We start from the raw sequence: 26,385 nt of genomic DNA, 5'->3' as shown, positions 1-26,385 counted from the left end.
ATATAGAAATCTCTTACCCAAATTGGCCCTAAACTAAGCAAACAAACCAAAAGAATGTATGAAATGCTACAATTTAAAGTAATATAGAATGGGTAAAATTGCCTCCAAAGGAGTTTGTTATCTTTGGTTGAGTTGACTTAATTGAGAAACTAAGTTGAATACAGGCAACTTAATTATCCTGAACAAAATTAATTCCAGTTGATTTTTCTAAAAAAGCATATTCATACATTTATGACTGGTTAAACATGACAATACTTAACAGTAAGACAAAGACAAATAGACATGTGTATAGGCAAAAAAGTAAATTTTATCAAAATTAGGACACAAAGGGAAATATACAATGCAAAGGAAATATGCAAAACAGGGATACAGGATATATGTCTGAGAATAAATCAAGATCTCTGTAAGGCCTGTTAGCCGCCTATCCAAAATACAGATTAAAAGAATTTCCTTTTGGATAAAGCTGAGAGTCGACGTTTCGGTCTTTATGGACAACTCTTCAAGACCATCATCAGGACAGTAGACAGTAAATATTGTAACTCCCTTAAAATGGTAGTTTTGCTCCGTATATTTGGAGAGAAGGCGCTTATGTAGGGCAGAAACGTTGTATCTATTTCGTGACTTCTTAATGCTTCTTTTGGCAAATCTTATGTTAGCTTGCACGAGGGTTGCAAGGAAAATTTCAGGACGTATGCTTTTTAAAGTAAAACACTTCATGAATAGCAAAGGAGTTGACTACTTGGAAATGAAAGTCATACTATAAAATACATTCTATCCTACCAAATTCCTCCAAAACTACAATAAAACACTAAACCAACACGCCAAATCTTTTATTTTCAAAAACAGAAAATATTTTTAAAAATTACATCCGTGGAACATTTTTTTTAAAATCACCATATTAATAAATACTGATATGCTAAAATAGTTATATTACTTATCTGACAAAAAAGGTATAATTCACCAACCAAAAAATGCAAAACCAAATTCAAAACATCACATAAAATAAATACAGCACATAATCCAAACCATTCTACATAATATTCACATTACCATAACATACATAATACGTTATGACATTTCCCACCCACAATTAAAGATGAAAATAAATCTTACTGATCTGTGGTTGAGGATCTTTCACCATCTTCACATAAGAAAAAATTGGAATCCACAAAAAGCCCAAAATAAAATGCAAAAATATAATAAATCCATTCGAAATCCCCTGAAGCAATCCAAAGACTTTAGGTTTAATTAAAAACCCGAAAAAGGATTTTAAAAAAAGAACCATACAGGAAGCCCAAAAATAGGAAATCTAAGCAAAAAACATTGGTTTATAATAAACAAAACTGATTTCCTTAAAAAGAAGTGAAATACAAATGTTCGTAGAAAACATCCAAACATCAAAACCTGTAAAAAAAAAGTAAACAAAAAAAAACATAGGCACAATACATCAAATTCCCCAATAAACATATAAATTACATATAATCCTCAAAATATAACAAACATAATGTTATATAACATAGCATATTTGTACATTAATTTACCAATGTTAAAAAACACAAATCGACAAACTAGTGTAAAACACGAACACCAAAGAAACTAAATAGAGCAAAAACTCACAAACAACACTATAACTTACTTTTTTATATCCCTCCTACATCACCCCATCATCAAAGTTCTTAAAAAATCCATTAAATGGCCATACCTGTTCCAAAAAACAGCAGCAACTTACCACGACCTGGTTCCTTGTAAATAGACTCAAAATAATTCAAATAGACTACAAAATAGAAGGTAGCGGTAAAAGTCTATTTGGCTACCTTATGAAACCAAACAAAAAAGACTATCTCCCCATAGAAATGAATGGGAAATATTGTAAAAGTGTTTAATGTATTTTTTGCAAAAGCTGAAACTATACTGCAAATTAAAAATGAACACAGTATAAAACAAGCATTTGCAATGCAATAGGTCTCGCAGTCATGCAATTTTGAAACAATAATCATCTTCATTGCTAATCCTGTTTTTTGAGAATCCCTTTTACCCAATGGTGAAGCGTCCAGACACGTTTCAAATCCCACTTCAACCTCTGGGATTTTCTTCAGGGCAAAGACTGGAAGAACTCTGTTAACTGTAAATTTTTGAGTTTCTCCACATGAGTATTAGAACTGTGTCGCTTGTGTGGCTAACCATCCGGCTTTCAGTGAAAAAACAGGGGGACATTTTATGGGGATCTTCTAGTTAAGTGCATTTTTGTAAAGAAGCGCTAAGAGTTCAGAATCGGAGAAGTGTGTCAGTTTTTTTGTATGGATTTTGTGCAGCCGTTAGTTTGCTTGATGCAGCTCCACTGTGCTGCAACACTTCAACCAGGAAGTGTTGACAGCCATTTTAGGACTCAATTGAACCGAGTCCCACAAATTTTTTTTTTTTAAAGAAAAGGGGCAAGGTAGAATCACCCTGACCCCCCCTAGGCCTCTTGAGGGGTGACATTGGGACCCCCCACAGCCCAAAAAAGCATTTTCTTTATAATGTTCGGTGGCATCTGCTGATCCGGCTGGAAAAAAAATGAATCACAGCTCCCGCGCTACTTTTGTTGTTGGCCCCCGGGTGGGCCAGGTTCCAGGGGCATGTGTAAATATAGAGGAGGGGCCCCTCTCCTAGAATCTCTAAAGCTCCCCGGACTGCCACATCCCCAGGGCATGTTAAATCAGTTTTCGGGGGTTGCCCTTGTGACAACCCTGCTCCCTGGGGACTGCAACCTCCCCGGGGCTAAATATAACAGAAAAGCAGAGGGGCCACGCGACCCCACGCAGACCTAAATGCTAAAAATGTAAAGTGAGGGGCTGCATGGCCCTCGGCAGCCCTGGGACCACCACCTCCCTGGGGCTAAAACAAAGAAAGGAGGAGGGCCCTAGATGGCCCTGAGAACAACCACCCCCTGGGGTCGGCTCCAGCAATGTACCGGGGTGCCCACCTCAAGACACTGCAGTTTGCTATTGGTTGACAACACTTTGCTTTCAACAAGTGAGCCGAAAATGCTCCTGCTTGCTGAAAGCGAAGCATGTCTGTTTCCCTGCCCGCTGTGAAGCGAGTAGGAAAACAGTCCTATTGCTTTGAGATCCAGGGAGCTGAATTTTAGCGGCTTTCTGGGTCTCAGAGCAATACAGGCTCCCACAGGAGGCAAGGAGCTGGCAGGGACTGCGGGGCCACTGGTTAAAAAGTGGGTGCCCTGGGTGGGGCTAGGTCACCCACACTACAGGCTGGGCACCGGGAGATAGGGTCGCCAGAGCCAAAATCAGCCCAGAAGGGAAGCTGCGTAGCCCCCCTCCCTTCTTTTAAAAAAACATATTATTAAAAATGGGCTGGCCCTGGGGTCCCAGGGGCCAAAAATGGCCCTGGAGGGGGCGCTCAGACCCCCTCCCTTTAGATATCAAATTAAAAAAGAGAAACGTCTGGCCACAGGAGATGGGGTCCCCGGGGCCAAAAATGGCCCAGAGAAGGGGTGCCACGCAGCCCCCTTCCCACTGAAAAAAGCAAAAACAAATAAAGCCCATCAATTAGCCGAGTGATGTCACCAGTGATATCATTTGAGATGTCATCAGTGATGTCATCAGTGATGACACTGACCATGTCATGAGTGATGTAAAATGTGATGTCATCAGCAGTGCATTGCGGGGGCACGAGTTACGGTTAGCTCAACGGCTGAATTTCTCTTGTTTTGTCAGCCTACCTATAACGTCCCTGAAACTTGTTGTTTTTTCAGTGAATATCTAAGGTTTTTTAAATGCTAATTCCTTACTATAGTGTCCCTGAAACCTGTGTTTTTTTCTGTGAATTTCTAAGGTTTTTTACATGCTAATACTAACTATAACATCCCTGAAATCTGTGTTTTTTTTCAGTGAAGTTTTAAGTTTTTTTTAATGCTAATTTCTAACTATACCTATAAAGGTAGGACATCTACAGAAAGGAATAAAGGTGCAAAAAGAAGCAAAAGGAGTGCCGAAAGAAGCAACAGAGGTGCAGAAAGAGGCCTGATTTGACTGTACCTTTCCACAGACTCATACAAAGTAGCCTAATCACTAATACTTCTCCCAAGTTATCTTACACCTCACTTTTCTCTTGAAGGTTCACTATTCATCGACTGCTCAGAATGTTAAGCCTACCAAATGTAAAACAGCAATCCTAACAATATCATTGTTGTAAGTCTGACCACGTTTGTGAAGGTATGCAGCATGTGTCTCTTCTTTTACCTAGTGACTTGTTACATAAAAATAAAAATACCAGTACTTTAATATCTGTGTTTAAAACAGCATACTCTGTACATTTATGTACAAAAAGGTGTATGTATTTGTGCTCATAATACAGGGCACATGGGTATTCAACAGTATATTTGAGGGGCTCTATAACACCTATACACATAAGACATGTCTGCCTGTTCAGCCGAATGACTACACACCAAATACATTCACTTCACTCCAAAAAACTTTAGTAAAAAATGTTTACATTTACAACACCAATAGCACTAACTCTCGCAACTGCGAGACCTATTACATTGCAAATGCTTCTTTAACTAGTAGTCGCATTTGCAGAGTGGTGGAGAAAGGGGGCTGGGCCTCCGACCAGAGCTCAGGACTTCTGCTGCATAGGACTTACAGGCGGTACCAGGAGGGCTTCTTTGCCCCCAAAGTCCCAAAAGGAGTAAAGTGGACTTCATTACCCAACCAGTAGTGTGCCAGGAGGCATGTTTGTAGAGTAGTGGACTAAGGGGGGGCGTGGCCTCCGAAGACCTATAAGCAATCCCATTGTGTGGGACTTACTGGAGGTAACAGGAGGTGTAGTTGGCCCCCAAGGACATCCTTGTGGGGGGCGGGGCTGCAACTAACCTTCCTGCCTTCAGTAAGTCCCACATAGCAGGATTGCTAAATTCTCATAGCAGGCCACCCCCCCTGTGCCCACCATTCTGCAAACGCGCTCCCTGGCATACTGTTGGATGCAGATTGAAGTCCCCTTCGTTGCTGGGGGTCCTTAAGGGCCAACTACCCTACCTCTTACCTCCACTAAGCCCCACACAGTGGGATTGCTGAGAGGTGGACACAGACCCACCCCCTTTCTCCACCACTCTGCAAGCATGCTTCCTGGCAAGCTCTTGTTTGGGGGAAGAAGTCCCCTTGCCTCCTGAGGGTCCCTGGGGGACAATTAGCCCTCCTGTTACCTCCTGTAAGCCCCACACAGCTGGATTGCTGAGTGGTCAGAGGCCACGCCCCTTTTTACACCACTCTGCAAACGCGCCTCCTTTCACACTGCTGCTTGGGGGATGAAGACCACTTTAGTCCTGAAGTCCTCAGGACACAAGGGGACCTCATCACCCCACCAGCAAAGCGCCGAGAGTCGCATTTGCAGAGTGGTGTAAAAAGGGGCCTGGCCTCGGACCACTCTCAGCAATCCAGCTATGTGGGGCTTACTGGAGGTACCTGGTGGGCTAGTTGGCCCCCAGGGAGAATAGATTAAATAGGATTTAAGGGGTCAGGATAGAGGTAACCTGACCCCCATGGAACTGATGAATTGGTCTGTTGAGGGACCAACTTCTGCTGCGCACAACCGAAGGACATGCTCTGCAGTGATTGTATTAACAGCAGTAATTATATATTCGTTTATGATAAAAAAAGCACACACAAATTCACTGAAAAAACAAAAGGTTCCAGAGATATTATAGTCGGGTTCACGTTTTATCCACACGAAACCGTAGACATATAGCAGTTATAGTTATACTTACAGCTATACTTATCTGAAGAAACTATGGTCCATATGTATCAAAATCCTCATTTGCGATTCTCAAATAGCGATTTTTTGCGAATCACTATTTGAGAATCGCAAAATGCCATGTATGTAGGATTTGCAATACATTTTGCGAATCCTACATATTCCTTAATTGCGAATCTCAAATTGCGATTCGCAATTAAGGAATACCTCGAGGCCCATAGGAATGAATGGGAAGACATTGCAAATTGAGAATGCAATTTCAAGGGTGGAAGGGTGTCAAAAGGACACCCTGTTGCACCCCTGAAATAAGCATGGGTGCATGTATGTGCTTCACATTGCACTTTGAAAAATGCAAGAAAGGGAATTTTTCAAAGAAATCGCAAATTACCACCAACTTGAAGTTGGTGGCAATTTGCGATTCCTTAAGGCCAAATTGCACTTTTTTGTTGCTTCTTACATTGCATTTAAGGAATCGCAAAATTTGCGATTCCTTAAATGCAATTGCAAAATAAGGAATCGCAAATTTTGCGATTCCTTATTTTGCACGCAGATTTGCCTCATACATACCACTAAGCGAATTTCGGCATTTCCGATCGCAATTTTGCTTGATACATAGGGCCCTATAACTCGTGCCATTAAGTAACTTTAGGCCACAAGTTTTATTTTCTTAACATAAGTATAACTATAACTATAACTGCTCAGTTTCTATGGTTTTGTGTGGGTAAAACGTGAGCCTAACTATAACATCCCTGTAACCTTTGTGTTTTCAGGGAATTTGTATGATTTTGTTTAACCTTATATATTTATTTATATATTAAACAAATACAAGGCTACGTTGACATAACATTTTGTTACTGAAGACCTCTGCCCTGAGTCCCCTGCCCTTCTTCCCACGTGGTCTCCCCTCTGCTGGGAGAAAGCAGTCTGTTAGGATCCGAGTGCAGTCCTATGTTTGTGTTTACAGATTGGCATCAGGTGACCGGCCAGGATAGGGATAAAGGACAGCCCTACCTTCATGTCTGTGCTTGATATCGATAGTGTGTGGGTTCCTGTTTCCTGGTGTTGGTTCCTGAGATGGCTGCTTTTTTCTTGCTTTTTGGTTGCTCACGGGCTCGTGAGTAACTCCAGTCCCTTTATAGGATCTTTTCCTTCCCTGTGTGCTGCGTTTCCCAATTACCAGTTTCCCGTTCTTTCCCTAAGTATCCGTGGGTCCTTTATCCTGCCCCTTCCTTCCCAACTTGTTTATGCGGAGTTTAGTTTCTCCCCCCCACCCCTTCTTCCGTTTTGCAAAGCTGTTAGTGAAGCTCATTCCGAAGACATTTCAGTGTTTCGGAAAGACGCAAAGGAAACGAACGTTTGGGTCGTTTCCTTTCGCATCTTTCGTTTGCCTATTCCTGTCGTTTTGTGCGGAGATGGCGTTTTAGGTCATTCCGCGAGTCCGCTTTTGAGCATACACACATTGGGGTTACGAGTCTCCCTGGCCCCTGTTGTATTGTCCTGATCTTTTATTACCACGAGCACTTGCAGGGGTTTTTTCTATATTGGCCTGATACTAAGGCATTCTTTTTTCCCCTGATCACAAAAGAGACACTTTTGGGACAAATTATTATGCTTCGTGATACTCCGTATACAAGAGGATTTATCTTGTTTTGGAGTGTGGTCATTGGTTGTATGCCACCCGAAGATTACCCGAAGCCAACCCTGCATTGTTGAATGGTAGGCGTGATTACCATCACAGCTTAACGATACTTTCTTTGTTTTGGCTCTGTTGGATGTATTTCTGAAGTGTGCTTTGTTTATGTAGGTGCAGAAGCGTGGAAGAGGGAGCTGTGACCATATTTCTCTAGCCAGGGTGGAAGCGGACTTGGTGTCTCCTGATAATCTTCCACCCCCTTTTCTGGCTCATGTGCTTACTCATAGTTGCATCTTGTGAGTGGTACGTGAGTTGGGGAAGTGGATTGGTTCGTGCTTCGTTCCTGCAGTGTTTGGGCTGAGTGGACGGAATCCAACAGAATATCAAGCCCTAGAATTGTTACACTGCCTGGACGAACATAGAGGAGGATTTGAGGGATCCTTCAGGTGGGGCAGCTAGCATTCCTACTATGCAGGATGTGATGGGGGCTCTGGCGGCCTTGCAGGCTCAAGTCCAGGATCTAAGACAGGAGAATGTGGGTCTGAAACAAGAACTAGGGGCTGTGAGAGCTAGGGAGCAGGCGCAACATAGGGGACAGGGAACTGTGTTGCAGCCTGCTACGTTTCAATATGGAGGTGGGACGGGACCGAGTACTAGTGGGGGTGGAACTCCCATTGCAGTGACTGTTACCACTCCTGTTGCAGTGCCGTTGGCTCCCCCTGAAAGGTTTACTGGTGACAGCGAAAAGTTTGGGATGTTTATGAATCAGTGCCAGTTACATTTTATGTGTAAACCAAGCGCCTTTACTATATCATACTTGGCTGGCACAGCTGCTCAGTGGGCTATTCCCTTGATTGATAGTGATGATCGTGTACTGTATAATTATTCCGCTTTTAAGGAGTTGATGCGGGATTGTTCGCTAAGCATGCTTTTATGCAGGCTAGCGATGCTGAGCTTTTGAAACTCCGGCAGGGCAGGCAGGATTTGTTATCGTATATTGCCACATTCAATAGGTTGGCAGGGGCCCGATGCCTGTCTGCCTGTCGCTTCATAGCAGCCTTAGCTTCTTGCAACTGCTCCCTTGCCACACTCCAGATGTCACTCAACCTCCTACATACATCATCTATGGCTGGCACATGCCTAGTGGGTTGGATAGCTAACGCTCTAGTATGGTACCCCAATGAACAATAAAAAGGAGTCATACCCAAGGCGGAGTGTAGGCTATTGTTATAGGCGAATTCCACTATAGGAAGAGCAGTCATCCAATCACACGACAAGGACGAAACAAGGCACCTCAGGTACTGTTCCATGGTCTGGTTGGTGCGCTCAGTTTGCCCATCAGATTGCGGATGGTATGCAGACGACAACCGTATTTCCATCTTGAGCACCAAACAAAGCTCCTTCCAGAAATGAGACACAAACTGAGCCCCCCTGTCAGATATGATAGCCGAAGGCAAGCCATGTATCCTCACAACTGAGGTCATAAACACCAAAGCCATCTCCTTCGCCGTAGGGATCTTGGATAGCGTGATGAAATGCGCCATCTTAGTAAATAAATCCACCACCACAAGGATGGCGGAAAAACCAGACACAGATGGAAGGTCAGTCACAAAATCCATACTGATGGTATGCCAAGGAGAAGGAGGGACTTCTAGGGGTTGCAAAAGACCAGAGAGCCTACTATGAGAAGGCTTACTAGTGGCACAAACAGGGCACGCGGACACATAACTCTGGATGTCCCTTGCTAAAGACTCCCACCAAAACCACCTCAAACATAACTCCTTGGTCTTCTGAATTCCAGGATGTGCCACCAATGCAGAAGAATGACACCACTGCAGGACCATCTCTCTCAAGACCGGGGGAACAAACAACTGTTTCTCATAATACAACAACCCGTCCTGAGTCACAACTTGGGGCAAAGCTAGCCAAGGAGCCAAATCCATCTGACGTAACCGCTCCTTCACCAGTAAAGGGAAATCAGCAGCCGTAGTAACTCCTATGATCCTCTCACCATCAATCATAGGCCTGTCGTCCTGCAAGGAACTTGATTCTCTAAGATCTACATGAATCCGGGAAAGAGCATCGGACTTGATCTGTTGTGCTGCGGGTCTATAGGTTATAACAAAGTCATATTCATTAAAGAATAGGACCCACCGCATTTGACGCGGAGTCAAAGCACGAGCAGACCTAGAAAACTCCAGGTTTTTATGATCGGTGTAGTTCGTGATGGTATGACGGGCGCCCCACAAATAATGGCGCCATTCCTCAAAAGACAACTTCACTGCCAACAATTCCCTCTCCGCCACAGTGTAGTTACGTTCGGCCGGCAACAAAGTCTTGGAGAAAAATCGATTGGGTGCATGCCCCTCGTTTGGTCCGGTTGTTTCATAGACGGCATCCATTGAAACCCCGCCCGGTGGGGAGGTTTGTTGGGGGGTACTGTTAGGATCCAAGTGCAGTCCTATGTTTGTGTTTACAGATTGGCATCAGGTGACCGGCCAGGATAGGGATATAGGACAGTCCTACCTTCATGTCTGTGCTTGATATCGATAGTGTGTGGGTTCCTGTTTCCTGGTGTTGGTTCCTGAGATGGCTGCTTTTTTCTTGCTTTTTGGTTGCTCACGGGCTCGTGAGTAACTCCAGTCCCTTTATAGGATCTTTTCCTTCCCTGTGTGCTGCGTTTCCCAATTACCAGTTTCCCGTTCTTTCCCTAAGTATCAGTGGGTCCTTTATCCTGCCCCTTCCTTCCCAACTTGTTTATGCGGAGTTTAGTTTCTCCCCCCCACCCCTTCTTCCGTTTTGCAAAGCTGTTAGTGAAGCTCATTCCGAAGACATTTCAGTGTTTCGGAAAGATGCAAAGGAAACAAACGTTTGGGTCGTTTCCTTTCGCATCTTTCGTTTGCCTATTCCTGTCGTTTTGTGCGGAGATGACGTTTTAGGTCATTCCGCGACTCCGCTTTTGAGCATACACACATTCAAGTCAAGTCAAGTAAATAATTTGTATAGCGCGCTACATACCCAGAGGGTCTCAAGGCGCTTGAGGAGGGAGGGGAATTACTTGTCGAATATCCAGGTTTTAAGTTGCTTTCTGAATGCTAGGTGGTTTTGAGTGAGGCGGAGGTGAATGGGGAGTGATTTCCAGGTTTTAGCCGCCAGGTAGGAGAAGGATCTTCCTCCCATGGTGGTTTTGTTGATGCGTGGAACAGCAGCAAGGGCTTGGTTGGAAGAGCGTAGCTGGCGGGAGGGGGTGTAGAAGGAAACTCGCGTGTTGAGGCATTCGGGTCCAAGTTCGTAAAGTGCTTTGTGTGCGTGGGTGAGGAGGCGGAATGTTATCCTCTTATTGACAGGGAGCCAATGGAGGTCTTTCAGGTGATTAGAAATGTGATCTTTACGCGGGATGTCTAGTATGAGTCTGGCTGATGCGTTCTGGATGCGTTGGAGTTTTTTCTGAAGTTTTGCGGTGGTACCGGCGTATAGGGTGTTTCCGTAGTCCAGGCGGCTTGTAACCAGTGCGTGGGTAACCGTTTTTCTAGTTTCGGTGGGGATCCAGCGAAATGTTTTTTTGAGCATGCGAAGAATGTTGAAGCAAGATGATGAAACGGCGTTGACTTGTCTGGTCATCGAGAGTGAGGAGTCCAGGATGACGCCCAGGTTCCGTGCGTGGTCCGTCGGAATGGGTGCTTTTCCAAGGGCCGCTGGCCACCAAGTGTCGTCCCATGCGGAGGGGGAGGTACCTAAGATAAGGACTTCTGTTTTGTCTGAATTCAGTTTCAGACGGCTGTGCTTCATCCACTCTGCTACTTCTTTCATTCCTTGATGTAGGTTGGTTTTGGCGGTGTTAGGGTCATTGGTGAGTGAGAGGATCAGTTGAGTGTCGTCAGCATAGGAGATGATGTTGAGGTTGTGTTGGCGTGCGATGGTCGCGATGGGGCTCATGTATACGTTGAAGAGGGTGGGGCTGAGTGAGGATCCTTGTGGCACGCCACAGATGACTTCAGAGGCCTCTGACTTGAACGGTGGGAGGGGGACTCTCTGAGTTCTTCCGGCAAGGAACGAGGTGATCCATTCCAGTGCTCCCTGGCCCCTGTTGTATTGTCCTGATCTTTTATTACCACGAGCACTTGCAGGGGTTTTTCTATATTGGCCTGATACTAAGGCATTCTTTTTTCCCCTGATCACAAAAGAGACACTTTTGGGACAAATTATTATGCTTCGTGATACTCCGTATACAAGAGGATTTATCTTGTTTTGGAGTGTGGTCACTGGTTGTATGCCACCCGAAGATTTCCCGAAGCCAACCCTGCATTGTTGAATGGTAGGCGTGATTACCATCACAGCTTAACGATACTTTCTTTGTTTTGGCTCTGTTGGATGTATTTCTGAAGTGTGCTTTGTTTATGTAGGTGCAGAAGCGTGGAAGAGGGAGCTGTGACCATATTTCTCTAGCCAGGGTGGAAGCGGACTTGGTGTCTCCTGATAATCTTCCACCCCCTTTTCTGGCTCATGTGCTTACTCATAGTTGCATCTTGTGAGTGGTACGTGAGTTGGGGAAGTGGATTGGTTCGTGCTTCGTTCCTGCAGTGTTTGGGCTGAGTGGACGGAATCCAACACAGTCGACCTCCTCCTGCACTACCTGAAATAAACACATAACATATTTAACTAGAGTATGCCTTTCAATTATGCTGTGCAGGATGACTTGAGCTTTGTCCCAAAAACCAGGACATGTATGTAATTTGTTTTTTAAATGTGTCTGGACATGGGGACAGTTCTCTGAAAACCGGGACTGTACTGAGAAATCTGGGATGCCTGGTTTCCTATCCGTCAAGTGGAGAGCCCAAAATACAAAATCCCCATGCAGTTTCCATGGACTTTTCAAAAAGTGCTACTGCAAGAACTGCTGAATAGAATTACACCAAATTTGGAAAGAAACTAGATCTTGGCCAAGAAAGCGTGCATTGTGTGACGATGTAAATCCATTCTGTAGATTTTGAGATCTTAAGCACCATAAAAAATTGTCAATCTGGATGGTTGGGTTTGAGGGACTCTCACAAGAGTCCGTCCAACACAATTTTAGAAAATAGAGCTTTCTGATTGGACCATGGAGCTTTTTAGGTCTCGCCTATGCAGCGCGCATGTGCTGCATAGGCAGACCTTTTCCGATCGCTTTGGCTTTTCAGCTAAGAACGTGCACGCGTTCCATTGCCATCAATTGCAAAACGTGCACGTGTGGCGATCCACTTGCGGGTGCGCGCGCGTGCGCCGCCATATGGCAGCAATTATCGTTCCCGCAAGTGAATCGCGCAGGCCCCCTTCCTCCCCCATGCTGCCGTGCGAGCTTGTTTTTTTAGTTTTCTTCTGGTCTCATTTCCAAAAATCATTAATTAATGTGAGTAGCTTGCTATTGTGGCGACATGTTAAATGCTCCCCCTCTTGGTTCGCTGTATTAGTTTGTTTTCTTTTCAGCAGTAAAGTGGGACTTAATATTAGGTGCCTTGTGCGATGATGGAGTGTTTTCTCACAGTGAAATTAACGTCTCATAATGTTGTCCCCAGCTACTCGAGGGAAGTGCACACTCGGAAGGGTATGAAAGAGTGTTGGCAGCAATGTCAGGTGCCGCTGCCCACTGCGCCACTAACCCTGGAAGTAGTCTGCTTCTGACCTAACCTTCAGCCCAGAGGCTGTAAATCAATGACGAGTGGGCCGTACATATTTCTTTAGAGAGTGTGCTCGGAGGGCAGAGCTCTGCTGTTTAAGCATAGGATGTTGTCAGCGCTGCTATCGGTGCTAGATGATAGTGTTTGTTTGTTTGTTTTCCTGGAACCGGGGGGGCAAAGGAGCGAAATGGAATCTCAGACCAAAGGATCGATCTTTACAAAATGTATGCCTGCAAGAAGAAACCTAAATGCTTTTAAAGACGACAGCAGAGCCTTGTGTTTATTTGTGCTTTCGACATTATCGGTTTTCGCCACCGCCGTGAAAGTACTTGCATGAGCAACGACGCCGAGGAGACCCAGTGATGAGCAGGGCGGTCGCACCTCAGACGTGGAATCTGGATGAGCAACTACAGAAAGGTGAAACGTGTCAAACCTCATTGCTGACGGCTCAGAATACCAGTGTCACAGTTTTACATTTCTAAGGATGACTCAGTGACTTGCAAGTGTGCAATTCCTTTTTTAGGGCCGACTTAAAGACTGCTTTGTTTGTCTGCTACAACTTGTTTAATGACGCTAGAAATAATCCTTAATATACACAGGGGCCTGCTCACAAAGGCATTTTGGAATACGTAAAGTCGTACTCTTAAGTACTTCTTCATGCCTTTGTGAAATGGACTTAAAGCATATACAATGTGAATACTGATGGAATATTCATTTGCGGTTAGTGCAAATAGAAGAGATTGTGCACCCTTACTACTTGCACGTTTCAGTGCCGATTCACAAAGGTGTGCAGTGTAAAACTACATTAAGGAGTACTCCCAAACTTTTAAATGCTGAATTAGCCCCATATGGTATAGTGGTGGTGGCGGTTGGGTTAACGACAACTCATAAAAGTCTTAACTCGAGTGCGTCCCTAGCTTGTAATTACTTTTTGTTGAACAAGTAAGACTGCCTTTTGGGTTAGGACTGCTCCACTGTGATGAATGAAAAGCAATTGAGTGTAGCATTTGTACTTGTATTAATTTGTTAGTGTCAGACCAGAATACAATCAAACAGCCAGTACCTCAATCTTCAATACCAAACTACCACTGCTAGCAATAACACAACATTTTTCACCATGACAATACCCAAACTACCATCTGTGCCACACCATCACTAACACCACCACCACCATCACCAATATCACCTTCATAACATCATCCATCACAAACCGTTTCACCACCATCAATACCACCACTGCTAATACCAATACCACCACTAGAGGACACAAATACCATTGCCATAAGCAATGCCAAACTACCACTGCCAACACCGCAACCACCACATAGCACAATTATTACTTTCACCTACACCAGTGCCATCACTACTAGTACTACTACCATCAGCAATACCACCTTCAGTACCACCAGTATCATCAGCAGTACTACTACAATCAATACTGCAACTATGTCTGCCACCCATAGTTCTATCACCAATCCACGTGACAGCAGGCACATTATTGTGCACGTGCTCACACTGCTCACTTCTCACTAGTGGAGAAGTTACGGCATGGCAGGTGAGCTATCTAGGGGAAGGATTTTCAATGCAATAGGTCTCCCATTTGCGCAAGTTTAACCTATTGGCATTGTAAATGACAATGCCTTTTATTTATGTTTTAAAAGTGAAAAAAATAAAAGGCATTGTCATTTACAACGCCAATAGCTCAAACTCGAGTAACCTATTGCATTGCAAGTCCTTGTTTCTCTTGGGGCCAATTTGCTCCCACGCGAGAATTATTCCCGCGAGAGCTATGATTGACTGACAGCAACTTGTAGAAAAATGTTGCTGGCAGCCGTAACAGGACAGAAGTTTAAAAATAATATAAATAGGTAGGGGAGGTAAAACCCTGCCTCCCATAGACCCTTGGTGGGTGGGGACCGTCCTTGGAGCCAATATATATTTTTAAAATACAGCATTTTTTGATGCAATCCATGCAGGACTCCCACGCGATTGTGGCAAAAGATGAAATCGGCGGCCTGACCTTTTAAAAAAAAATATTTGGAGAGGAAAGCATGAGTAGGACCCCACTTACTGAGCTTATTCTGGGCCCTGGGGAAACTATTCTCCAAGGCCGACTCCATTTCTGCTTCCCAGGGAGCCCATCCCCAGGATAGAACACTTTCCCTGTCCGCACTTGCACATGTAAGGAAACATATGTTTGCACTGGCCTAGTTGGAGCATTTCTGAATTACCTGCCAGGTAGGAACAAACATGCCTTCCCTGCCTGCAGCAGCGCAGGCAGGGAAGGCATGACTGCTCCCAGTTAGCAAGAGATTTAAAAATCTTCCCACCTGAAGGGAGCAGACTTCTGTTTTCCTGCCAAAACAGAATAGATATTGCTTGCTCCCGGTGGAAGGAAGCGGTACAAAAGGGGGTGGTGATGGACGGAGCATCTGAACCAATCAAACACTCACACCCAATCAAAAGATCTGAGTTTAATCCATCACCATTCTTTAGCCCACTCTGCCACCCCAGTTCACACATGGCCATATGCAAATCAGTCTAACCCTGTGCCTCATGGGAACAGTCCAGCCGAAACTGCCAAGCCATGCCTTCGCTGGACCGGAAACAAGCTTCCTAGGACCGGTTTCTGGCATTGCACCCGTCTTCAGCCAGGCTTGCTTGAATCCAGTGGCAAAGTGAGTAAGGGACTCACGTCTGAGCATACCCTGCCAAACCTATGGCGATCAAAGTGGTACAAAAGGTGGTGGTGATGGATGGAGCATCTGAACCAATCAAACACTCACACCCAGTCAAAAGATCTGGGTTTAATCCATCACTGTTCTTTAGCCCACTCTGCCACCCCAGTTCAGACATGGCCATGTGCAAATCAGTCTGACCATGTGCCTCATGGGAACAGTCTAGCCCGAACTGCCAAGCCATGCCTTCCCTGGACCGGAAACAAGCTTCCTAGGACCGGTTTATGGTATTCCAGCCGTCTTCAGCCAGGCTTGCTTGAATCCAGTGGCAAAGTGAGCAAGGGACTCACGTCTGAGCATACCCTGCCAAACTTATGGCGAACAAACCGAACCTTTCGATTTTGTGGTGAAGTGTCGCTCCCTCAATTCTTTGTGCGCACTAACTACAATAGTCTGTCTAGAATACTTGTTAAAAGTCTTAACATACACTGGCACATCCTTAAAGAGGATACATCATTGAGTGGATCGATCAATAGTTGGCCTGAAATAACATATAAGAGAGGCATGTGTCTCAGAAATATGTTGAGTCCTAGTTACCCTACACCCCGAACTGACATGAAGTGGCTGACATAACATAGGGTGGGGCTTTATGGTTGTGGTCATTGTGCAGCCTGTAAATGGGCAACCAACAAGAAAATGGATTTCAGACGTCCAGAACACAGACTCTACAAGATTATGACCAATATCAACTGTAATACCAAATATGTGGTGTTCATAATTGAATGTAGATGTAACAAAAAATATGTGGGGAGCACAATCAGAACATGGCGTGAAAGCATTGCGGAACACGTGAGGGCTGTGAAACCGGGCGACCTCAGATATCTGATCTCAACACACATTACAGAATGCCCTTCCCAAGGAAAAAACAAAGATTTCATATTTTTTGGATTGAGCAGACATTAAGACATCCCGGGGAGGCAACAGAGAATTGAAGTTACGAAGAAATGAGGCCTCTTGGATTCTCAAATTACGTACGACTGACCTGGGTCTGAAAGTGGATCATGAAATGCACTACTTTTTAGGAAGATAAGTGTTAGAATGAACACATGAATCTTGCTATAAATCAGTATCTAATGTACAAACTGCCTTTTAACCTTCCACTACACTATGTTTTAAATGTGTCATCGTTTTATCATACAATGTATGAAAACAATGGATGCAACATGTAATCACTGATATTGAATATATTATGTCCAAATAAGAAAAAAGAGAAGGGCCATCATAATTAGATGGCCATTAAAATACATCACATCACTTGAACAATGAGAGAATTAATTTTCTCCATACCATTAACATGTACCCTTGCTAACATGGCGGTAGGCTTGGGAATTCAAGGTGCGACCGCTGTCACAATTATCATGATTTTTGTTAGGGTCAGAATTAGAAGGATAGATACGGTTTGTGCAGATCATATACACGTTACCTCCATTGGGACGGACATAATATAACTAAAAGAGATAGGTGAAAATATATCATCTAGACATTTCAAAACAACGGCGTTTACCGCAAATGACGCTTATCGGCAATTTTGAATAAGGTAAAATGGGGAGAGATATTGGGACACATAATAGGTGTCATTAAGAGCTTAGTTAACCGTGTACGGCAGCAACCTTTTGATAGATTAATGGTGGGATGGTGTCTAGGGCTGCTTGTTGCAGTAGGGAGCCTGATGATGGGAGATTTCCACACCATCCGGGGAGAAATAAAGCCGTAGTGACATGTCTAGTTTCTTTCATGTTATGATTAAGCGTTTATGGATACAAGAATAGTGCAGAAACATGTAGTACCTTGCTGTATAGGCAAATTCTCAGACGTCTTGTGTCTGATTTATTCTTACAGTTACTGAACCTAGATATTCGGGGACAAGACCACTTTTTTGAAGCTTAGCAGCTATACTAATTACCCCACACCGCAGGACAGTGTGGGATGGAATTATCACCACACTTCAAGTAGGTTCATTATGGATTGTTTATGTTTACAGTGGCAATGGCGAACGTTTTACGAGGAGGATTGAGTCCTGTCTATGTATATTTATGTGTCTGTGTCTTGCTTTTGGTTTGCAGACATTGTAACAGTGGATATTGAAGGTCGCTTTATTTCCTTATTTTCACTTGCGTGTCACTTGTACTCACAAGTGGGTGTCGGATTTCTCTCCTGCCGCTTTGTGACATGTTGGTGGTTAGCTAGATACAAATAAGGCTATATTCAAGCACATATCATATCACAGACTTTCTTGTGTGATTTCAAACAGTTCACCTGTTGTTGTTTTGTTGACAACGGAAGAAATGGTTAATAAACAACAGGTGAACTTGTCACTGTGGAGTGTCTTCCACAGGAATAACATTGTAATTATATAGCTTTTGTTGTAACTAAATTAGTGACTATGTACCATAATTCTACCTAGCCTTGAAAAAGTTGCATGTACAACTATACTGAGGCGATGAAACACATGTTGGCTTGGAATCTATTCACAAAGAAAAGCACAAAGAAAGAATAAAAGGGCAAAGAAATAACTTGGATTGAGTCATTTGAAATTTTGTATTACTAGCTAATGCTACTGCTGTCATTTATATATTACGTGTGCTGGGGATTAGTAATTTCCTGCTACTATTTACCTGCGTGTGAGTTTGTGGACCCAACTTCTTCCTGATCCAGCTTCAATCCTCTGAGCCTTGGCATATCCCTGACATCACTTCCTGCCAAGCACAAGGACACAAGAAAAGAGTAATATCAGCAGCACCTGCACAAAAAGCATGATCAGGTCAGTCAACTGAGTTTATAGTCTTTTCCGCGACAAAAAACTGTAGATTAAACTGGAATTTGTCCTACATATTATTGTGAAAGGAACAAAATTATTGGAATGAGAAGCATTATTCCTGGACTATTTTTGGAAACCTAGAGTTGAGTGAATATGAAAATAAACCAGGTTTGAGTTTTTGCAGACATTGAACTTTGACCTTGGAGTATTCCAGGTGAGAGTGAGAGAGTGAAATGCATTAGAGGCAATACACACTGAGCATTAGGTATATTTTGTACTCTGACTGCATTACTTGTGTACCCATATTTTTTAGCATCTCAGTGAGATCCGAGTGAGAGCAGAGAGGAGACTCAGACAACAAGTCTTCCACACCACGTCCACGCTACTAAGAATAACAGAAGATGTGTTAATCCTCCTACCCTCCTTTATTTTTACGATCCTACCCTATCCCCCTTTCACCTGGGGGACAATCACCAGCACTCATTCACGGTGAGTGTTGAGGGTTCTTCTCTGTGAGGTTGGGTGGATTGTCTTCGCCCCTGCAGATCCCTGTGTTTTCAGGTGAGTGGTGCCTTGACAGAAAGCCAAGCCTATGAAATGTGATCTGAGTGCGCAAAGACGAAGACCGGAAACCCTGCATATTGAGCTAGAACCCTACCCAGTCCCGCAGCTGGGCCCACTGTGGATGATCTGGCTAGGGCCAAAGTCCAAATCCAGAAACACTAAACATAGCGTTTTCATGAATCGGTGCCATCTTCAGTTTCTCAGCAGGCCTGCCTCCTTCCCATATGGTGCTACTAAGGTAGCCTTTGTTATTTCCTATTTAGCGGGAAATTCAGCCTTTTGGGCAGTTGCCCTGGTTGAAGTAGACTACTTGTTTTGTAAAACTTTACAGCATTTAAGGAGGCAAACTGAAGTTCTTTTGCCAAATATACTTTCATGCAAGCTAATGATGAAGAGTAATTAAGTGTAAAACAGGGATCTGGTGATCTGTTGTCATATACGACTTACTTCAGTAGATTAGTAGCCAAGACTCAACAGCTCGAAGAGAAGTGGGTCTCAGGGGGCTAAATGTTTCATGCTTGTGATCTGTGAACTTCAAACTACTATTCAAGTATATTTATACTCTAGGGGCCAGATGTAGCAAAATCAGAAATACCGACTCTTAATTACCGAATTTTACCGATTCGGTAATTAAGAGTAGGTATTTCTAATGTAGGTACCAATTCGGTAAATTTTACCGAATCGGTAAAAATCGGTATTTACCGATTCGGTAAATACCGAATCGGTATTTGCTATTGAATCCTATGGGCCTTGAAGCCCATAGGATTCAATATCAAATACCGATTTGGTATTTACCGAATCGGTAAATACCGAATTTTGCAAGGGTGCAGGGGGTGTCACTTTGACATGTATGTATGTGTGCCACATGGCCCTTAGGGCATACATGCCCTTAGGGCATGTATGTGTGCCACATGGCACACAAGCCTAAAACAGGGGTGCCAGAGGGTGTCAAAGTGACACCCCCTGCACCCTTGCAAAATTCGGTATTTACCGATTCGGTAAATACCGAATCAGTATTTGATATTGAATCCTATGGGCTTCAAGGCCCATAGGATTCAATAGCAAATACCGATTCGGTATTTACCGAATCGGTAAATACCGATTTTTACCGATTCGATGACACATACATGCCCTAAGGGCATGTATGTGTGCCACATGGCACAGATGTACATGCACAGATGTGCATGTACACCTGAATCGGTATTTTACCATGCAATTGTATTGCATGGTAAAATACCGATTTTCAAAGCCCTGTGTCAATGTTAAAATTGGCACCTACATACCAAACATGCATTTTGGGTAATTTTACCGACCGGTATATTTACCGATTCAGTAAAATATACAGAATCGGTAATTTTACCGATTCTGTAATTTTACCGAATCTGTAAAATTACCGATTCGGTAAAATTACCGAAAATGCATGTTTTTTATCCCCCTACATCTCCATGGCCATTTACCGGTCGGTAACGGCCGAATTCGGCCGTTACCGGCCGGTAAATGGCCAAAATCTCCCACCTACATCTGGCCCTAGGTTCCCAGCAGAACTGTTTGATTGATTGGGGGAAAGCTCTGGCTCTTTAAAGAAACAATTGTTTTCTTCTTTCTTGTCTCTTTTTTTAATGATTATTTAGTTTTTGCTGTTTTGAGGTGGGGTAAGTTCTGTGGTACTGTGGTGCTGAGGTTACGGAAGCGGCCACATAGCTGTGGTGCGGCTTGTGGCTTATGGCCATTGAAACCATTCATGAGGCAGAGCAACACTCTGTATGGAGAATGAACCTTATTTCTAGGGATTCAACAATTAAACCACGCTTTGTCAAAACGTCAGCCAAAACTACATGCAAGCAGCGTAAGGATCAAGAGAGTATGGCAGTCGCCTCGCCATTTTCTCTGATTACGGAACCCCTTATGTCCATGAGCTCAGAACAGTTCCTGGGAAGGGGCTCAAGTACTCCACAAGGAAATTATGCTGACAAGGGTACGACACCCCAAGTATCGGCTTCTCAATTGTTTAGCTCAATCCTCTACTCTGCAGTTAAGGCTGTGGATGGAGGTATTTCGCTGGACAGGCGCTGGGATAAGGGAAAAATAATGACATAGCTGGGGCATCGGGCGAAGTCATGAACCCGCCGTCTACTGGTCCTGTTGCTTTGAATTTAGTCTCTACCTGTTTCACCCCATTTTTATCAACCCTCAAAGAAGAAGCACTACAGCAGGAGGGAGAAAATACAACATGCCTGGAGTCTGATTCTGTTTTGCCACGGTCATTTGCAGGTCCTCAATTGTTAAGCGTCGGCAAAGAGCATCCTTCTACAACGGAACTACTGCTACATCAAATCTTAAATAAACTCAAACTCATGAAGGTCTCCCAGGTCGAAACAAGCAGAAAGGCAGAACTACAGTTAAATTCAATTAATCAGAATATGTTGAATCTAACTGCAAGATTGTCTGAAGTTGAACAGCAGGTTTTGGATATAGAAGATGCTAGACCCGGACAGGAATGCCTAGTTTCTAAACTCCAAACTGAGTTGGAAGATCTGCAAGTGAAAATTGATGATGCCAAAAACATGTCACGTCGCTCAAACCTGAGATTCACTGGGATTCCAGAGGGGCGCGAAAATGATCAAACTATGGTCGGATTTGTTTTGGAACTAATAAGAAAATATGTGTACCCAGAAGATGCACCACGTGATCTAGACTTTACCAGCACAAGAGACCATCGTGTACCGGCCGTTCAACCTGAAGGGGCCAAGTATCCTCGGACAGTGATCGTGAATTTCGGCGATTACCGGGTTAAGGAGCAGATACTCACAAATGCTATTAGATTCAGAACATGCTTTATTCGATTTTAAGTACTGGATAAAATCATAAAAGCAAAAATACCCCAAAACTATTCATAAATACATTATATCTTTTTAAAAATGCATTACAATAACAGCTACCCCCATAAAGCACAGAATATTACAATTATTAAAAACAGGTAAAAATTTAAGCTTCTCCTTTTTCATAGTACACTTTTTAAAAAACCAGCCATGATTCCAATAACATACACATTCTCCAATATTTGTGAAAATAGAAAGGCCGGACGACATTGCCGCCATGCTCCTTGCTTTTAAAAAGGGATAATCCATCTTGCACGTTCATTAACATAAAATTTACAAAAAAGAATCACATGCATTGTGGTTTGAAGAGATGGATTATCGCACGGACATGGACAGAGCTGCCTAGACCAATCATTTGCTACTGAACATTATACTAGGCGATGAAAACACTTGAACCTGAACTTGGTCAGGACGTATCTGTCATAACCACCTAGGCACCACACTAGGTATAGTTGGATAGAGCAGCAGGCCAATGTCATCTGGTTGCGAAGTACTGTACTTTTGTTAATTTCTAAATGCTATTAAGAATAAAGCCTTCCACATCCCAGGAGACTTCACTTTGAGTCGTTTCGGATATGTCTGCATTGTCTGCCCATCGCAGAAGGGAGTTTAAGAATGTGATCAGCAGGGGGGCGTGGCTTGGACGGCAGGAGGAATGGCCGCCTAAACCGAGTGCTCCGCGGAAGGGAGAGCGAGCTCTGTGTTATCACTGCTCCCAGCGGCGCGATTCGGCCCAGATACAAAGTTCCTGCACCGGGACCCTCGCTGCACCCATCGATGCCCTGAAGTCTGTCTGGGACTGCTTTTGGGTGACTTTGTTGGTCTTCGGGTGGCCGCGCGACCCTCGCTCCGGGCTTTGCCCAAAATGGCGGCGCCCGGTCGCGGCTGCAGCGCCTGATCCCCGCGAGCGCCGATGGTGCTCCTAAAGACTTCGGACGACCTCCACCGGCAGTAAAGGCAACACAGCCTCTGGAAAATCTCCTCAAGCGATCAAATGCCGTCGGAGGTTGGTAGGTGATCGGCTGTGCAGGAATCACCCGGCTCCACGCGCCTGACCCTAAAATGGTGGCGGCGATGACAGCGATCTCCACGAGGACTACACGCTCCAACTCACGGTGAGCTTCTGGGCCCATCGCAAGCCCATCCACTGCCATCCAGTGCCTTATTCTCTTTCCAAGTGAAGGCATGTGCAGCCCAACCCGGCCTCGCCACTTCTGACTGTGAATGCCTGTGCCTGAGTCATTAAGCCCACGAGGTGATTCCTAACCGGCCTCACTGCCTCATGGATGCATTAACACCCTAAGAGGAGATTCTCTCCCATGACCTAAATGAACAGCGCACCTCATCTACTAGGCATTGATCAGTCTCTGCGCCTACATGTTCCTCAGTGCGTTCCCTGCTCTTCCGTAAGCCTGTAACCAGTGTCATACATCCCTTGGAGCCTGATCCCATCCACTCAGGTTTTCCCAGGCGCATAAGTAGTCCTGCAGCCGACTCTCTTTTTGCGTGGGTGCCCAGTCTCGACAGCCAGCAGTGTCCTCCTACAGCAGTTAAGGTCTGGCTGGTTCTCAGCAAACGCAAACATAATCCAGACGTATTAGTAGTTCTGCGGCCGACTCTTTTTGCAAAGGTGCCCAGCCTCGTCATCCAGCGGTGTCCTCCGACAGCATTTAGGGCCGAGCAGGCTCCCAGCGAACGCGAACATATACCAGGCAACAATGGCGAATAGAGAGGACAGGAATAATTCTAAAAAGGCAAAACCAGACTCACTTTTGGACTCACCCATCAAAAGTAAAGCCGATATGGCAGCCAATATGGAAATGATTCTCAGGAAGTTGGCAGTTCTACATGAACTTTCTAAATCCACCAAATCCAATACCGACTCTATGCAACTTGAGCTCACTGCGATCAGAGCTGATATAAATGTAATTAACACGGGCCTGGGCGCGGCTGAACAACGAATAAGCGACATGGAGGACGTCTCAAGACAATCAGTCTCCAAAATCAAATGTCTAGAAAAGACCACGGAAGAGTTGAAATGCCACAATGCGGAGTTGGAAGACAGGAACAGAAGAGGTAATATCAAGATCTTTGGTGTTCCAGAGAATTCCGAAAAAGATGCGGATTCCTGCGTGGCATTCCTTGAATCATGGATTCCCATGATCACCAAATTGGACTTCCCACACGGCCTAGAATTGGATAGGGCGCACAGGATCCCCACCTTCGCTACCAAGAGCTCCAATGGCCCCAGACCACTGATCTGCAAACCGCTCAGATTTCAACACGTTGAGATGATCCTCCAATTCGCAAGAAGAAACCACTCCATCTCATGGGAAGGCCATAGAATCATTTTCACACAAGACTATTCAAGAGATACGGTGGCAATCCGCAAAGGTTTCCTGGAACTCAGAGACAAGCTAAGATCCAAAAGCATTCCTTTCTCCTTTGCTGGTCCAACAAAATTCAGGGTTGTAATCAACGGCCACCCGAGATACTTCACAGACCCCAAAATCCTTGCTGACCTTCTGGAAGACTGTCACGAACAAGAAATGGACCTAGCGTCAGGCCTCTCGAACAAAAGGAAGACTTGATTTCACTCGCAATCTGGTTCAATCTCAAATGTCATTGTCATTATAGCTTCAATTCTACCTTTAATATCCTAATTCCGTATTGATGCCCTGCGCCTCAATGTTCGCCCTCCGGCGTATATGCCTAGTTGTTCTTAGTAGGGTGCCATTGTTTCCTTTGCTGGACACTTCCTTGCGGATGCAGGTACCCACATCTGTACTGTGAGTAGGCCTTGAGCCCCAATATGTTGTTGTACTTTCGTGTTCTATTTACGCATGATGTATGCTCCACCCTATAGTCAATGTTTCTTTCCTTAAAGCTTGCCTATCTGCGGTGGGTGTAGCTGCAGCTTTATTGTAAATAGGTCTGTGCCCGGATATAGCGTTGTAATATTGCTGTAATATTGTTGATCTTTATTGCTCTGTATTGCTCTTTATTGCTCGCCGGCACAGATAGTTATATGTTCTATAGTTATATCCATTTCGCCTTGTTGCATAATGCCTTTGCTCTCTATGCACTGCCCATGTTCACTGTTATAATTAATGGGTCTCTCCTTTCAACGTCACAGCAGTTTGTACTGGTTATAATACGTAAAATTACCAAGATTATTACTACCATTACATTTTCTTAGTCTAGGGAAGCTACTAGCTACCATCTATGTATCCCTAACTTCCGCCTTACACAGGACTGCAGTCGCACTCCCGATGTACGTATATGGGGGGAGGGGGGGGTGGGACAGGGGGAGGGGGTTGAGGGAGGGGGAGGGGGCAGGGAGGGGAGAAAATGGAGCTAAAAGAGTTCAAAGAGCCTTAGTCTTTTTTTATGTTCTGTGCTGTTTTGTTCTTATGTTTACCTATTCCAAATATGTCAGATGTATTTTGTTGCAGTCCACTGTACCTTCCCACAATGACCCTCACGTTGTCCGCGCTGAGCAGCTTGGGGGGCTACCCATTGTCTACCTTAGATCACAGCGCACTTTGTCAATGATGCTCCTCAACCCCGATGGCTAAGACAAACTCACTAGCCGATGATCTCACGATAGTCTCTCTTAATGTTAAGGGCCTCAACCATCCGGTAAAAAGGAGGAAAGTTCTCGAGTATATTACCAAATCCAAGGGGGACATTATTTTACTGCAAGAAACCAAACTGTCCGAGGATGATCTACGCTTCTTGAACATCCATTGGGTGTCACACATCCTGTCTTCACCAGCATCTCATAAAAAAGGAGGGGTTATCACCCTCTTAGCGAAAAAAGCTAACCTTACTCTAGTCTCACACTCCCACGACGAAGTAGGCAGACTTTCCATTACTAATCGTCTAAGGGAAGACGACCCCATTCATGTACTAAATATCTACGGCCCAAACGCAGATGACCCGGAATTCAGGGACTCTGTTTCCCGCTCATTAGAACCTATCCCTACGGACGACCTGTTGATAGTGGGAGGTGACTTTAATCTCCCCCTTGACCCAATTCTAGATAGGCAATCCAAGTGTGCCTTCCACCCCTCCCGCTCACATGACGCCCTCCTTCGCCTCTGTGACAGATACCACCTGAAAGACTCATGGCGCCTACAAAATCCAGACGGTAGGGATTATACATTTTACTCTGCACCACACAATTCCTATTCACGTATCGACTTCATTTTGGTCACAAGCCCCTTCACACATCTTATAGAGGAGACAGAAATAGCCCCCAAACTAGTCTCTGATCACGCCTGTATCCGCACCAAACTGGCTGGTTCCAGATCGATTCTCCCACCGAAGAGATGGCGCTTTAATGATGAGACACTCTCAGACCCCACAAACAAATTAATAATATCGAACGCCATTGAGGAGTATC

This window comes from Lissotriton vulgaris, chromosome 5, assembly GCF_964263255.1.
Source record: "Lissotriton vulgaris chromosome 5, aLisVul1.2, whole genome shotgun sequence".
Taxonomy (NCBI): domain Eukaryota; kingdom Metazoa; phylum Chordata; class Amphibia; order Caudata; family Salamandridae; genus Lissotriton; species Lissotriton vulgaris.
The sequence above is the reverse complement of the archived record's forward strand: the minus strand, read 5'-3'. Positions refer to the sequence as shown.